Here is a 17063-nt window from a genome sequence, read left to right as displayed (position 1 = left end):
TTAGAACCGGCGCCCATATGGGATCCCGGGGCTTTCAAGGCGAGGACTTAAGCCGCTAGGCCACGCCGCCGGGCCCTGCGATATTTCTTTTAAATGTATTATCCTATATATGTAACAAAAAATTAAAATATTTCTTCTAGTTTAAAGTCTAGTTCTAGCCTTGATAAAGTCTTGCCTTTATATGCAAAGTTAAATCCTCTTGATTTCTCAATGAACTGAGGGAAATGTCTAATGATTAGAGAGATCCTTCTCTAGGTTAATAACAATGTGTAATAATTCATAGAGTTTGAGGACATATCCACCATTAAATCACCATAATTGTTAACATTTGGAAAGCAGGCTAGAAATTTTCTAGACTGGCCTCTTCACCTTATACATTGAGGAAGATAGAACATATGTTGAAATTTATGTGAAGGCTTGGATTAGTACAGAAGTATCCTGATACCATAAATTCATGGATTTTCCTCCATGAAGCTGCTTCTCAAGCTTCAGATAAAAGTTTTATCTCAGAGTTACTCTGTGCTTGCCAGTCATACTAGTACCCTGCCGTTCAAATTACAGGATTCAGTATATTTTTTAGAAAGGAAAAACATTGTCTTTTTTTTCTGTACGTAATACTATGTACCATATAAAAGAAATTCATGCCAAATAATGAGACCACTGAAACCTTTGAGAGGTTAAAAATAGTTATGCCATATATTTCAGCTGAAAAAAAAATCAAAGATTGTAGTTAGCCTATGTATATTACAATGCTTTGAAGTGATAGACCCTGCAACTTTTTTCATCAAAAAATTTTGGATAGAAAAATTTCTTGAATAAGATTTTTGCTGTGTTTGCAGGTATTTCCTTCTTCAATATTCATTTTCTCTTTGTCTTCAGTGCTTAGAACTTACATAAAGCAGCTATGAGAAAAATCAAAGTGTTTGACAAAGGGAACAGGAAAGAGACACCTCCTTTATTCACTGGTCATGAGTGGAACCCTCTCTTGGTTGGTTGGTGCAGTTGAGCCACTCTGCATATCTGGTAAGGATGAGTTCCATAGTAACCTGATTTTCCCTCTAAAAGCTGCGCAGCCAACACCTTGAGGAGAAGCCTCCTTGAGCCTACAGCTATCTTCCTGTAGAAGTGTCTTCCAGGCTTATGTCCACTGAGTCACAGGCCACTTTGTATCAATATCATTGATTTCATTTGAGAGAAACCTTCTTTACACTGGTCAACCTTCCAGTGCCTACAATCAGAACTCATGAGCCTTTCAGGAAGAACCCTGCTAACTTCTTTGGGAACTCACAATTGGACTACTGACCATGAACAAAGATGAAATCAATCAGATGACTGAATATTTGGATTTTGATCTGATGGTGCCATGAACATAAAAAGCTAGATTCTTCATGTGTTTTCAATAGTCTTATCCAATTGCTTGAAATGTAAAGTCCTTTATCACATCTAATTTTGTTATTTGCAGACACTGCATAAGTATTGTGAGTAACAGGAGAGCCATATAGCATGTCCCTGACAAAACACAAGCTGTAACTAATGTATTAAGGAGTTTCATTTTTATGGTATACAAATATTATTGTTTCTCGCTGAACTTATGCTATTGAATTCAAGTTCTGCTTCTCTTTTAATATGTTCTTGGGAAGATCTCATATTTTCCTTGCTCATTTTTATTTACTAAATGCTATTTCCTCCTAATTTAAAACTACTGAGTTGTTTTTGCTGTCATTATCCTGGAAAATATTTCTTGGAAGATTGCAACTTCTGGAGGGCAGACATCCCAATTCTGGTATGCTGTCAAGTTCTAATATGAAGTTTTAACCTGAAATTCTGCAGCATCCAAGTATAGAACCCCACAAATTGCCAAACAGATCTAATGCAATCTCTCATTGCATCAGCTTCCATTACCAGTGACATTTTATAGCTTCTCACTTGACACCAAGCCAGGTTGAGGAATACACACAAAACAACTCAAAGTCCCTAATCCTTACAGCGTTCTTTTATGGAAAACAACCACTCTATATGGTAAGATAACAGGTGAACTCAAGCTTGTCTTTCATTTTGTCTTTTTGATAAATTTCCTCTCTTTCAGTAGGAAAGAGCAGTCATACAAAGGAAAAAAAATGGCTATCTTGTCCTCCCCCTTCTTACACACACCCTCAACTTCTGATCCTGAGCACATGTGGCTTTGGAAGCAGGATGGAGAAGCACAGCATTCCTCCCCTTTCCCAGTCATCTCTTCTGATTCTTTAGACAGTGATTTGTTCATGCCCTGGCGTCTCCACTTCTGAATCAGCTCCTTGATAACAGGCTTGGAAAAGATGTGGAAGATGGCCCAAATGTTGCTGGTTCTCTGCCATCTGATGAGCCTCCTGGCTCCAGGCTTCAGTCTAACCCAGCCCTGGCTTTTGTTACCATCTAGAGAGAAAAAGAAATGAATGGACAATCTCTCCCACACCATGCCCCATAACTCTTTCAAATAAAGAAGTAAATCATTTATGGTGTTCTAGAGTAGCAATAATTCCCAATAAGTTTTCTTTACCGTAAACGGATATATATCAGGTAACAGCAAATATATAAAAAGAAAACAAGGTAATATAACAAGCTGAGACCCAAATGATTAGAAGGGCTGGGTGGGAAGCAGGCTCAGATAATTGCAGGCAAAAGGAATAAGGACTGAGGAAGCACAAAGTTCTTAGGCTGTGGGTGAAACTAGACTATAGAAAGAAGGGAAAATCAATGTGACTGCAGAAAAACTTCAGACTGCAATATCTTGTTATTAGTTGGAACTGATCAAAGGCTTAAAATAGGATAGAGTTGGTGCAATTGAATTGGGAAGGATTTCAAAGTACAGTTGCAAGTATGTGCTGGTTAATTGGACTTGGGTACAGCGGTGAAGGAAAGAAAATGGGAACAATATCCCACTCCACCAATTCCTTTTTTTCTTTTATTTTAACAACTCTCAGGAGGATGCTACCACTCACTAAAATGACAAAAACTAGAGAGAAAGACATGCTATCTTTATGTTTTGATCAGTCTCCCGGACCTGCTGTAACAAAGTTTCCAGAGTGAATATCTGAAACTACAGAAATATATTCTCAGGCAACTAAGTCCAAGATGAAGGATTTACAGAAATGTCTCCTCTCTCGTTAATTTAAATGTCCCTGTATCTTCATTGAATCTTCCCCTGTTCAGAGCCTGTGCTCCAAGTTACGTTCTGCAACAACATGTCACATAAGAACAACCTCAATGACCTTCTTGTTGTGACTTAATTTCCACTATAAGAAATCCATCAACTGTAGTCCTTCCAGGGGTTAAGAATTCAGTGGGAATTTTAGTGGGAACTAACTGTCATGGTCAATTTGAACATATTTTGGTGAGCAGAAGAAAAGCAATCAGCGATTTTTGTCTTGAAGTTTAAGGAAACTCAAGAAGAAATTTAAAAAGTAGCCATTTTAAATGGACACTTGATACAGCATATTTTGAATAGTGCTTTTATAGAAAACACTGCATTAGGCTTATGCCAATTATGAGTCCTGATTCGTACCAGTGTCTTACGTTTTGGGGTCACATTTTTTTCTGTCCTGAGAGTTTTAACACCTTTTAACATTTCTTTTGTCCAGTCTAGCTATTGAAATTACTATAGATTTTGCTGAATAGCAATGGAGGACAATATATCAACGTATTATTTTTATTTTTAAACATCTTGAACTCTTACAACCTCTAATTCCACCCCATTTGACTTCATTGTAAAAACACACAACTTCATTTATTTAGTAAACATTGGGCACATATACTGTATCATCTTCTTGGGAATTTCAAAGGCTAAGCAAAAACTGGCAACACAATTCCCTGCTGTCACAGAGCTCAGTTCTGAGAACAAAGGAGATAAGGAAAAATGCTATTACGCACAAAAGTTTTATTTATTTACTTATCTTGTCAAGTTAAGCAATAGTAGGTACACTGCTGAGTGCAAGAATTATTCTACTTGATCAACACGTATTAACTCATTTTCATCATCACATAACCTTAATAGTTACAACCTATTATCGTTCTTTATTTTACAGTTGCTAAAAAAACAAAACCAGGTACTAACAGATTAGCTAAGTTGCTGAAAACAACACAGCTGTATCAAAGCTGGGAATTCAATCAATCAGTTTAGTTTTAACATCTATTCAGTAACTGCACCAGGCCACGATTTCGGTAAGTACAATTACACAGGCACTTTACATGGTCATCTTTGAAATGATGTCTACATCCTAGAACCTATCCCAAAGAAAAGGAGCTATGTAATACTAAATAACATAAGCCGAGGTACCTCTTTCCACCGCCCAACAGTGGATTCAACCACATCCATACCCTTCCAATAATAGATCAGAAAAATAGTAGTCAGAAAAAGACACTGGGTTTTTTTTTTTTTGAGGTTTAGATTTTGGCAAATGTAACTGAAGAACATCCAATAAATTTGACTGGATTTTTTAAAATTAATAAACTCATGATATTCTCAAGAAATGCCATTTAATATCCTGGCCAAACACAGACTAGTGCCAGAAGCATGGCTGGCAGGGAAAGAGGGACACCAGAGAAGAAAGGTCAGAGGAGGCCTGAGGTCACCCTGCCTGACAAAAGCCTTAACCTCAGATTAGCCTCCACCTTTGCTTCCAAATTAAAATGCATTCCTTTGTCCCACAAGGTGAATTTCGTCTCCAATCCTCTGCTATCTTTATTCTGCAACAGCATTTGAAGTTAAAATTAAGTTTGGAAGCTATTAGGAAAGCATTTGGATTCAGACCAAGGAAAGTAAGAAAGTGAGTGAAAATCTTTTTGAAAACAGGTTCATAGAAAAAACTCTGGCACAGCCAACATGACATGCAGCATATCTGTCCTTTCCATCAAGAAATCAAATGCTTGCCATAACATTCTCTGTTTTACAACAGATTAGTAGTGTCTCTTTGCTACTAATGCTTTCCGGAAATTATTAATTGAGAGATAATTGTATCTTTACACTACGCCCTTAGGACTATGAGTGACAGATTTGAGTTGTACATTTGAGGTGGAATAACTGCAGGAAGAACACCAGGTGACATACATTTTGGAAGAGAAAGAATATTTAGCTAAGCAGCAAATAACGATCTAAGCAACAGCATGTACAAGGGACAAAGAAAAAATAACTGGATCAACATTAAGTAAATGGATCATTTGTGTCCTGAATGATCAGTTTAAGGAGGGTGACAGGCTTTGCGGAGTGTTGGGATATTGTGGAGTTTAAAGCACAGGGGAGGGTTAAAAAAAAAAAGACATGGGTTCTGAGCATGCAATTCTGCATTTCTCTAAACTTTACTGGTGAGAAATGCAAATACTCAAGCCCGTTAGCTTACTCCCACAGCTCCAGTATATCCATTTTTTTTTTTAACCTGAGTAAATTCAATGGGGTATTATGACACATTTACCACTTCTGCAAAATCATTAGCCATTGTTTTGATCACTACTGTTAGTAGTATTTGAAAAGGAACATGAGCTAAAATGTGAAGGTCTTGCAAATGTATGAACATGGATTTAAAATTAAAGATCGAACTACATTTGTGAACAAAATAATGCAGTTATTTCTGAGTAAAACGATATGATTTAATCTTATAGCACACTGAACCTAAATTCGGAAAGAATAAAAATATATTACTTTGATGTCTTGCCAGATATATGAATCTTGTTAGACTGTATAATTAGCAGGTGGAAAAACTTTTTTGACTTCTTTAGGAATATTAAATTTCTAATTTTCAATAATCTATTCATTTAAACTATTCCATTTCATTTTCCTTACTGTTTGGGCCAGCTTTCTAATTATGCATATCTTCAAAGCACAGAGTAGAAACTTAGAAAGGAGGCAGAACATGAATCAGATTTTTCTGCTTGCCTGGAGAAGGATGACACTATTGACCAACTCAGTGCTTCTCTGTGGCTCCCATTGTTTCTTAATAACCCTTAGTCCCTAACTGTACTTTATGGGATTACTTCTCCATGCTTTGGGATAAAGGACAGTGAGGGAAATAACCACACAATAGGCAATTATGCAATTTCAGAGCATAGCTCTCTGGTATATATTAAGTATTTTGCAGTTAATTTGTAGCTTGGTAGATCAAATTGAATATTATTCTAATTATGCAAAGCTGTATTGAAAATAAATGATGCATGTGTCTCATTAATTTCATAGGAATACTGCTAATTACTAAACGATGGCTCCATAATGTGCGACTGGGATAACCACCTACATAACATATTGTACTACATACACAGTCTATATCAATTCCAGGCAGCATATAACCACATATAATGTTCAGATCCACAGAATCTTATGTGATAAAATCATAACCTACACTAGGCAGAAAAATGGATTATTAGTTTATTAGTACTTCCATCATAACTAAGTTTTACTTTAATTAAAATTTGCTTCATACTATTTTTTTATTTTTGTGCAATTTGCAAAGCATAAGTACACACTTCATATCTGGTGCTTTAATACATACTTGCTAATGAGAGTTGTGAAAAAATTAAAGCCTCTAGCCTAACTCAGAAGTATCTGTTTTTTTCTTTGCTTTACTGCAATGTTATAGCAACCTGACAGGAAAACAGTTGATTTTTCTCTTATTACTTCATTTGTTTATATTTAGATCCATCAATTTTCATTCACAGCCATAAGGATATGGACAATCCCCCCCCCCTATATATATTGCAATCTTAATGGAGAGTACACATTTCACTGCTATCCTGCAAAAATGTAATGCATTTTAATTTGCAGAGATGGAATCAAAAGTAGGCGACAAAGACACTGGTTGACAGTAAAACATTTCTGTCTCTTCAGATATCTTAAGACTAAAACATACAAAAACTTATAACAACTGTTCTTACCTTTTCCCACCTCGCAGTGTCAGCCTGAGCATTTGCATTCTTAGATGGCATCAGTACAGACTGCGAGCACCTCTTTGAAATCAGATATTTCAGTGGCCTGTCAGATCCTGGGGAGGATGAAAAAAAGACAGAGTATTGAAGAATTGTGGGAAATGTAGTAGGATACAGTAACTTAGGAACAGTGCTACAATAAGAAAGATGCTAGCACTGGAGATGGAGATCTTAACACCTGCAGTTAATCTATGTCACTGCAGGGCTCCCATTGGAAAGGAAAACACAGGAAACAGGAAGAAATGTAAGATCACACAGAAAAGAATGTTACCATACATTTTTTGGAAAGCGATTTGAATGTAATTATGCTTCAGTCAATGATACCCGAACCTGGGCAAAACTTATCTTCCTAAGGTGTTGATTCTGTCTTGTCAATCCTGCTCAAAGTATTTCAGGAAAGATTAAAACTCTGGTGACCTCTGCTCCAGGTTCCTGGAGTATTTTCTGTTGCACTCATACTAAATATACATTAAAATTACGGCAACATGTATAAACTGAAATACAAAAGACAAATGTGTGGTTTCTAGCTTGTCTTAAACACCTGTACATTTAGCCACATGAACTCCAATGCTTCTTGCCATATTAGGATGAGATTGAGAGAGGGAAGGCTTATGCTTCCCACCAGCCCATCGGCCCTGTGTGTCTCCCTGACACTGGAGCAACTGTTGCTTTCACTGATGTTTAGCATTAACCTCATGACTTCTCTTTACAGAATTGTCTTCCTTTCTTCTTTTTTAATCTACTGTATTCTTTTTTTCTTTTTTCACTTTGAGAACTTAACATGAATTTTCACATTTGAAATCTGACTTTTTGATCCACACTTCATGGTCAAATACAAATTGTTTATTCTGATATATGCACACTTGATATTCTCCAATTGTGTCTCAGTCAGTCACTCAGGAATGTGCATTGACTGTCTAGAATGGTTCTCCACATTGACATAGTGGTGGTGCTGTTACTGGAAGGAAGTCAAGAGTGAAAAGGGCATGGTTACCACTCTCAAGAATCTGAAATTCTATGAGGAATAAGAATCTAAATAGAACTTTCATTCAATCTAACGATAAGGGGCTGCTCGTGAAGTGCTATTGCTATAAAAATGTGCAAATCAGTATAAGTTCAAAAGGCTGGAGAACATGGGCAGTTTTAATAGATGAAATACCACACGAACCATACTCTGAAGACCTTTAGGAAGATTTGCAGATACATATTTAGTATTAATGAATCAAATAACAAGCACGATTCTTCAGTACTGCTTTTGTTTGAAGCCATCTCTTACTTTTGTTATGGAAACCAACAGCAAGCCCGGGGAATCCCTTTCATTCCTTGAACCTCATCTTTCTCAGAATAAAAATTGCTGGTGATTCAGCAGTGCTTCCAATTTCCCTGTCTCCTTGAAACTCAGACAAATTTTGTGGAACTCAAATAATTGTAGCCGAGCTAGTCTATGAGCAAAATGCTCTAGTGCTGGTCGTTGTGGAATTATTTATCTAAAGATCAGGTTCTGCGTTCTGAGCAATAGGTTTCAATGATATATTTTAAGATGTGTCTATGTATGTTTAGAGGGCATATAAATACACAACGATAGAACATTGCTAAAGTATAAGGCACTTATGAGATTCTGATAAAAACAGGCATTGAAAAATCATTTGGAAATGCCAAGAATCGTTATTATTAACTAAGTTGTTTTCTTGTGGAATTACACCATTTTTAAAATTATATTATATTCTTCCAATTAATTTAGGAATGCTTATTTATCCTTAGTAACTTATAACACATGAAGGAATATTAATGTACCTTGTCTCATTTTTCTAAAAGATTCATTTATTTTTATTGGCAAGTCAGATATACAGAGAGGAGCAGCAACAGAGAGGAAGATCTTCCATCCATTGATTCACTCCCCAAACAGCCACAACAGCTAGAGCTGAGTCAATCCGAAGCCAACAAGCAGGAGCCTCTTCCGGGTCTCCCATGTGGGTGCAGCATCCCAAGGCTTTGGACCATTCTTGACTGCTTTCCTAAGCCACAAACAGGGAGCTGGATGGGAAGTAGGGCTGCCAGAATACGAACCAGCACACATATGGGATCCTGGCGCATTTGAGGGAAGGACTTCAGCTGATAGGCTATCGTTCCGGGCCCAGGTCATTTTTGTTTTAAACAATCTACATGTTTGTCTGAGAAGATACAGTATTAGCAGGGATAACTGACATAAAGATAGTGGTCAGCATTAGAGTTTGTAGGAGGCTCACCAAATTATCTTGCTGTGGAAACTATCTTTTGAGTTGAAGCAAACTCATTCCATCAAAGTGTACTCACTCACTATGACAATATTCAATATCAAATTCATAGTTTGATCAAAGGTAAGGAATATATATGTGAAATTTGTGTGTTTTTGGTCAGGAGAAAAAAATCCTAAATGAGCCCTATATCTATATATATTTATATCCTTAAGCATTGAACATGAACCACAAAGTACATAATTTTTTCTCAAAAAATATAAAAAATATTTGTATTATAGGTTTTTTCTATCCTTCTTATATTACATAATGTACCAAAACCTATTCCAAATTCACTACAGGTTCTTTACTGCTGTAAGAATAAATTTATACATCCTGGCATTTTTTAGCTGCATGGTTATACCTACTTTCTACAATAATTTAACTCTAATCAATGATGCTAACTAGCAAAAAGTAATGTAGTCTTAGTAAGGTACAAGTACAGTACAATTAATGTACTTACTTTTGAGCCCTAAATTGAAAGCTATCAATCAAAATACTGGAAGGAATTTTAGCTAAACCACTTTGAAACGAGACCAAAATTTAATAGAGGAAGATTGAGTGGACAGTTCCTTCCTTCTCCAGACTTGGACTGCTCCATAAATTACAATTTATAGCTGTCACCAATGATTTGGTAATTCAATGACCAGAAAATTCCAATTAGAGTGCTGTCTAAATTCTTCTGTTGTTCCCATTGGATTTCTTTGCATTTTGTATTGTTTCCTTGTTCGAACCCACTGTGGGGCAGAAATGTGTACCTTTTAAGTATCTGCTGTTGGAATATGAAATAGCCCTTGTTTATAAGGTATAAACCAAATGATTATTTGGGCCTGTGGAAAGAGGTATCTGAGGTTAAAAGTTAAAGAAGCAAATGGGAATTATTTTACAAGACTTGGAAGGGCTGTAAGAAACTGACTCAGAAAACATTAAAGACCAGACAACTTAGATGGGTTTTCTGGGGATTCATCATCTAGTGTCTTGATGTAATATGAAGCTGTTCTTGTATCAGGAGTTGACATCATATAAACAGGGTAAAATGATGAAACCATTTAGCAGGGTAGTAATTCTTTTGTTTTGTCTTGTTTGCTTTTTGGCCTTATAAACCAAAACGCTAACCAGCAGACTAGGGAAAGTTTGTAACTAGTCTGTGCATGTCAGTGGCAATGCATTAAGTAGGGTGCAACGGGCCCAAGCATAGGAATTTAAAGTTCAATGTATATCTCTGCCTAGCAGCTTTTTCATTTGGCAAATTGTGAGCACGTTCCAAGGATTCTACTAGAGTAAAAAGTGGCGAGTTTGTAAGACATGGCCTCTGCTGTCAATGATCTCACAGCTTCATGGATTACTTAAGCAGTTTTGCAGATTGCCATGTACAGAGAAGTAAATCACAGACTGACAAATGAAGCAGAGTTTGTGCAAGTTTTAACAAGAGGCAGATTATGATGAGAAGGCATCTAATTCATCCTGAGGAGTTGTGGTGTAATGGGAGAGCAAAAGTGTCCCAACTGAGAAAAACAAAATTAACAAAGACACCAAATGGGATGTGTTCAGGACCCAGCAGTGCTTCCCGCTTGGGTGAGCGTCAAATGGAAAGCAATGTGTGCTAAGTGCTGAAGCTGGTGGGACAGGCATGTTTCAAAAGAGAAGGGTCTATCATCTTACACTGATATTTCTGTCCTGTTCATGGTGACAGATTACAGAGCAGGACTTGAGCAGGTGTATTTGGTAATAAATTTACATTTTACTCGAATCATTTCTGCTACTAAGTAAATGATAGATAAGAGGAGTTAGAGCTGAGGGCAAAGTTTATACATTGATAGGATTACTGTGGTTCTTCTGAGAAATTATGGCATGACTCATCAGGACATATTGATTGAAAGAAGGATAGAGTGGGAAGCAAGTCAAGAAATTGAAGGAAAAAAAAACTATCTTACATGAAATAGTTTTAGCAAGAATAATGTTGCGTATTGAGCATATCTGCTCACTTTTCCTCCAGAGTTCAGTAAGAATCTATACTTTCCAGACGTCAGTGTTCAGGACAATATGGGCAGAGATATCATTTGCAATTTCTTTTCCTGTCTCATAGACTCTCACATGACCTTGTAGTAATTAGTCCCATTCCTCCATCTGGCTTTAAAGACTTTCAAGGATTACTAGGAGATCTTCACATGGAGCCAGCTCTTTATGAAAGCAGTGCAGATTATTATTATTATTATTTTCCATTAAAAAATTTTGCAAGCATAAGGATTCTTCCCTTTTCACCCGCAATCTCTTTCTCACCCTGCCACCCTGTACCCATGCACTGTCCTTGTGTTTTGTAGTAAAAGTCTTTCCGGTGTCGTCTTCATTCCAACTTCCTGCTTCTGAATATACCTAGACAACAAAACATTAAACTTTCTACCATTGTCTACACCAACAATATCATGTCCCACATAAAGAGTAGAAAGTTGGAGTCAAGACTACATATGAGGGACTGTTTTACTACAAAACACAGGAGTGCATATTCCAAACAAGCCAGCCTACAGAAGCTACAGGCATTGGTATTTATTGAATATTATTGCTTCAATTTGACATTTGTTTTCATTAAAGCAACAAACTTCAATGAATATATAGTAAAAAATGTACACCAAAAGAAACATGATTAGATAAGAGAAGTTTATTTTATTTTCTTGACATAGTAGATTTTAAATGAATAGCAAGTGATTAGCAGAGAAATACAACTATAAGAGAAGAAAGTTACTGAGAATAATGACTAATGACTACAAAAAAAAAGGACTTGAAGGGAGCTCAAAAGTTAGACTGGGAGCATCAAATCTTAGTCACCAGGGCCCAGCGCAATAGCATAGTGGTTAAAGTCCTCACCTTGCATGCGTGGGGAACCCATATGGGTGCTGGTTCTAATCCCGGCGACCCCGCTTCCCAAATTCCCTCCTCACAGGAATTCACATGACTGTAATTCCTTGTACTTTTATTACAAATAATATTAATTACACTACAGTATTTTGTACTGGCAGACTTTTCAAGTTGATAATTTTTGTGCTACCCATTTGTTATTGAGCAATTAGGATATATTGAATTTTACACATTTTTATGCCATCCCACTTTATTTTCAAATAATATTTTTAGTTAAATAAAAATTATTGGGCTTGATACCGTCACCTAGTGGCTAAAGTCCTCACCTTGAATGCACCAGGATCCCATATGGGCGCCAGTTCTATTCCCGGCAGCCCCGATTCCCATCCAGCTCCCTGCTTGTGGCCTGGGAAAGCAGTCAAGGACGGCCAAAGCCTTCAAACCCTTCACCCGCGTGGGAGACCTGGAAGAGTTGCTGGTTCCTGGCTTCAGATTGGCTCAGCTCCTGCCGTTGTGGGCGCTTCGGGAGTGAACCATAGAACAGAAGATCTTCCTCTCTGTCTCTCCTCCTCTCTGTATATCTGCCTTTCCAATAAAAACAAATAAATCTTGAAAAAAAAAAAGATGCTAAGGAATTAGAATTAAAAAAAAAAGTTAGTCACCAGAGAAAGAATAAATTGAGGTTACAGAGAGTTGGAGTCAAATGTTTAAACAGGGAATTTACTTGTGAGAAGAATGTTGCTTCTCATGTGAAAAGAAAAGGTAATGATGGATTTATTCTGATGATAATATCAGAATTTTATTATGTAAATCTTACAGGAGAAAATACAGACAAAACATGGGTGTGTGTTTAAACGCTTGGAGAAGAAACTCGGGGAGAGGGCTGGTGTTATTACGCAACTAGTAGAAATGCTACATGAACCACTGGCATCTCAGGCTTCATTTTCAAGCCCTGTCTGCTCTGCTTCTGATCCAACTCCCTGCTAATGTGACTGGGAAGGCAAGAGATGATGGCATAAGTGGTTGGACCTCTGCTACCCACTGAAGAGACCCATGCAGATTTTGTTATAAGATGAGATAAATCATTCCTGGGCAAGGAAAAGCAAAGACTGTAATGAAAACAAGCTTTGTGTAAATGTAAGCAAAGAAACTGGATTCTAGCTATAGGTTAAGTAATTTTTCTGTTGATTTTTTTTAGAATGGAAAATGTAAATATGGTTATATGCTATGCAAAAAAGTTGGAAAAGAAAGTAGGAAGAATATACAGGGAAAAGACAAATCTGAACTATTAGAATCAAAGCCCAAATTGGTTTAGTTCAGGAGGGGCATTTCAACATCAACTGCTATTGGAAGGCCCGGCACAATAACCTAGTGGCTAAATCCTCATCTTGCATGTTCCAGGATCCCATCTGGGCCCTGGTTCATGTCCTGGGTGCTCCGCTATCCACCCAGCTCCCTGCTTATTACCTGGGAGGATGGCCCAAAGCCTTGGGACCCTGCAAGTGGGCGACCCAGAAGATGCTCCTAGCTCCTAGCTTTAGATTGGCTCAGTTCCTGTCACTGAAGCTGCTCGGGCAGTGAACCAGCAGACGGAAGATCTTTCTCTCTGTAAATCTGCCCTTGTAACAAAAGTAAATAAAATCTTTTTTTAAAAAGATATGGAATTGTCTGCCGTAAATTTGGACACCATTATATGGACAGCAGTGCCCACCACTTCAAAAAAAAGTGAAAAGGACTTGGGACCAACAGCCTTATCAATGTCTGTAGGAATGAGTATCAGAAAACGATGACATAGATCAGACCTGACATCTTTTGAACTTTCAAAGAAAAATGAACATGGATATTGCACAAGGTATTGGGAAATGAATACACAAAATGGCTCTTCAGGGTATCACCAACATTGTAATCAGGGACAAGTGAAACTCCTTCTATTTAAGTAATACTGAATAGTATTCCTTTAAAATGAAGATGACTGAATACTAGAAATATAACTGGTATACCACTTCCAATTATTCATTTTAAAGATTAATTCAAATGCTAGATTTGTTTCTAAAACTGGCTGTTTTGAGAGATGTTAAAATTTAAATAAAAATGTGTTTGCTATGAATACTATCATTGCTGTTCAGCCTTTTTTACCGACCATTTATTTACAATAGCATTAATAAAAGCAAAATAACAGTAAACACATATTCAGATATGTGAGGGCCTTTTCCTGGCTTCAAGTTATGGGAAAACATACAGGATTTCATATCATTAGTAATTCTATTTATCTCTTCTCACATATCATCCTAGAAAAAACAATTCTTCTTGAAATAAAAAAAAAAAATAAACCAAAGACTATTGCTTTTCATTCATGGAAAAGTTTCATGAAATGTGATAGCTTACAAAATGAGTCTCACAAGACAAAAATCATGTCACTATGAAAACATTTTTAAAAATTACTTCTAGAAACTTTCCCAAAACATCTGCATTAGGCTGGAAGTTTCTCCTCAAACTCAGTCCAAACACATATTTGGCATAATATTCCTGGAGACTCACTCAGACTCCTCTGTCTAGTTCCTTGAGAATTGAGATGATAGCTTGCCCATCTCTAATTCCAGAATTTATCATATTCTACATCAACTGCATATAATCTGCAAATGCTACTTAATAAAATATCAAAAGTGCCTGAATTATTATTGTTTTAAATGAATCATTAAATAAATAAATAGAAGAATGTCCTCATAATTATAGAAAAGGCTTACTTCTTTGATTAAGTACAGGTTCATTGAGATAAAGCCATTGTTTGTTTTCTCAAAATCAGATATGGAAAAATCAAAAAGATAGCTTCTCGGCCTTTTAGCTAATATCAAGTGTAGAAAACTCAAAAAGAAAAAAAGTATTAAACTTTTCCACTGGTTTCAGAAAGGGCATGAATTAGAGCATATGTTTCACTTTGTAACTATACTAGTTACTGTGATATTATGTTTTTACTTGTTTAGAAATACTGGGGAAAATAGGAGACATACTAAGAATCAAAATGTGTGATTGCATTAAAAAGTACTGCTACACATTACAAGTGGCAAAAAACATTTCTGGCCTGGTGTTGAATTAATGCTCCGTATCACTGAGTGATAAGTTAGGACACAGGCCCCTCAGCAGTTGATGCTCTTACAAAGATTTCTTGTGCTTGCTAAGGGAAGAATAAACACAGAAAATCTTTCTGCAGATTCTTAAGGGTTTCCTAATGTTTACTTGGAGTTCAGCAGGACTTATTTTTCATGTTGAATTCAATTCAATCTTATGACAAAAAAATTGAATACTGATTTTATAGCAAAATCATCACATGTCATAAAATTATTAATCTCACAAAATGTATTTCCTTGTAAAGAAATTATGGCATCTACTAATTATTGCTATTATAAACACTTGATCTCTGACTAATATGAGTTAAAAGTAAATAGTGTCTTACAGGATTGAATATTCAGAGGTTATATTTATAGTCAACCTTGAAAAATTGCAAACTTTCCCCTAAATGGTGATTTTTAAAATAATTTCAAAATTATCAACAAGTTTAACATATAATAACTTAATTTTCCCCATTAATTCTGACTTTATAGCTATATTCAATTTTCAGAAAGAACATATGGTGTTAGTACTGCTAAATTTAATATGTCACAAAGAAACATTAAAATATTAAAATGCATTTTATAATAAACGCAGGCATAATGAAAGACTGTGCTTTTAGCTACTAATAGTAAAATAAAATAGTACAAATAAAATTAATACAAATAAAATCAACAAGAAATAAAACACACACACACACACACATCTGATTGCTTTTGTTTTGGGACCAGTCTGGTGGCATAGACTGTAAAGCTGCCATGGGTGCCTGTCACCCATAAGGGAGACCCAGATGGAGTTCTTGGCACCTGGTTTTAGGCCTGGCCCAACCCAGGTCATTGCACTCATCCCAGGAGTTAACCAGCACATGGAAGATGTCTCTGTCCTTACCATCTCTCTTTTCACTCTTTGTCCTTGTCTTTTATTCTTTCTCCTCTTATTTCCTCTTATTTTTCCCTCCTCCCCTCCCCTCTCCATCTCTTTTCTCTCCCTATTTGTCTCCATGACTATTTCTCTGCAGCCACACATTTCAAATAAATCTTAAAAGACTTTATCAACATTAAGTTAACAAACATATTACAAAAATAAAAATGAATCACAAGAGTGGTGAAAACGAGAACAGAAAACCTCGTCGGAATATAGGCTACTGCGTTACCCTTGTGGCGCTGAAGGAATTACAATTAAAACACGGACCTTCATTACTCGTGATACATAGCAAAACAGTGTTGAAATGGACATTTACAATCTCAAGTGTTTACGAGCAGTCCATATCTTACGGATGATCAATTAATGAATCGCAAGAATTTATTGGAAGAGATACAATCAACCAGGAAGTGCTAAAAGATAAGATTTACAGCAAAAACAATTGTATTTGACACTAACAAATTAAAACAATAAAGAGCCACTTTATAAGCAGATGAGCAAAACAACCCCTAGTGCTCACTGGTTCTGTATTATAGGGGATATATAATGGAAGTGTAGCATGACTGGCATGTTCAGACATAAGACAAAGTGCTGTGTGTCTACGCATACAGACCAGAGATGGACTCCCAGTGAAGGAACTGAATACACCCTTACAGTAAGATGATGGACTCGGACAATGTCCATGCCTACATTGTCAGGAAACACTTCAGTAATAGCAAGATGGACTTGTGACTGTTCATGAAGGACATCCATTGTAAAACTAGAGGGGAAATCAATGATGGGGGTGGGAGAGAGAACTTGGGGAATGGCACGGGCAACCCCAGAGTCTAAGGAATTACATCATAAAACACAATAAAACATTTTTAAATGTAAGTAAGACTTCTTTTATTTCAGCTAAATATTTTCAGTTTTACTTACCTTTCTCTTAAACATACATTATGTCAAGAGCAAATTAAATTTAAA

The 17063-nt window shown here is 36.4% G+C and overlaps 1 long non-coding RNA gene across 1 annotated transcript in view; it reads right to left on the bottom strand.

Moving 5' to 3' along the window:
* The window catches only part of LOC131482140 (uncharacterized), a 121779-nt gene that overhangs the window by 46281 nt on the left and 58435 nt on the right, over positions 1-17063 (bottom strand). The window contains exon 2 of the long non-coding RNA XR_009246776.1: positions 6898-7004. This is a non-coding gene — a long non-coding RNA (uncharacterized LOC131482140). The remainder of the gene's footprint in view (positions 1-6897; positions 7005-17063) is intronic.

This window comes from Ochotona princeps, chromosome 15 (assembly GCF_030435755.1).
Source record: "Ochotona princeps isolate mOchPri1 chromosome 15, mOchPri1.hap1, whole genome shotgun sequence".
Taxonomy (NCBI): domain Eukaryota; kingdom Metazoa; phylum Chordata; class Mammalia; order Lagomorpha; family Ochotonidae; genus Ochotona; species Ochotona princeps.
This window is presented reverse-complemented; position numbering and strand designations above follow the sequence as displayed.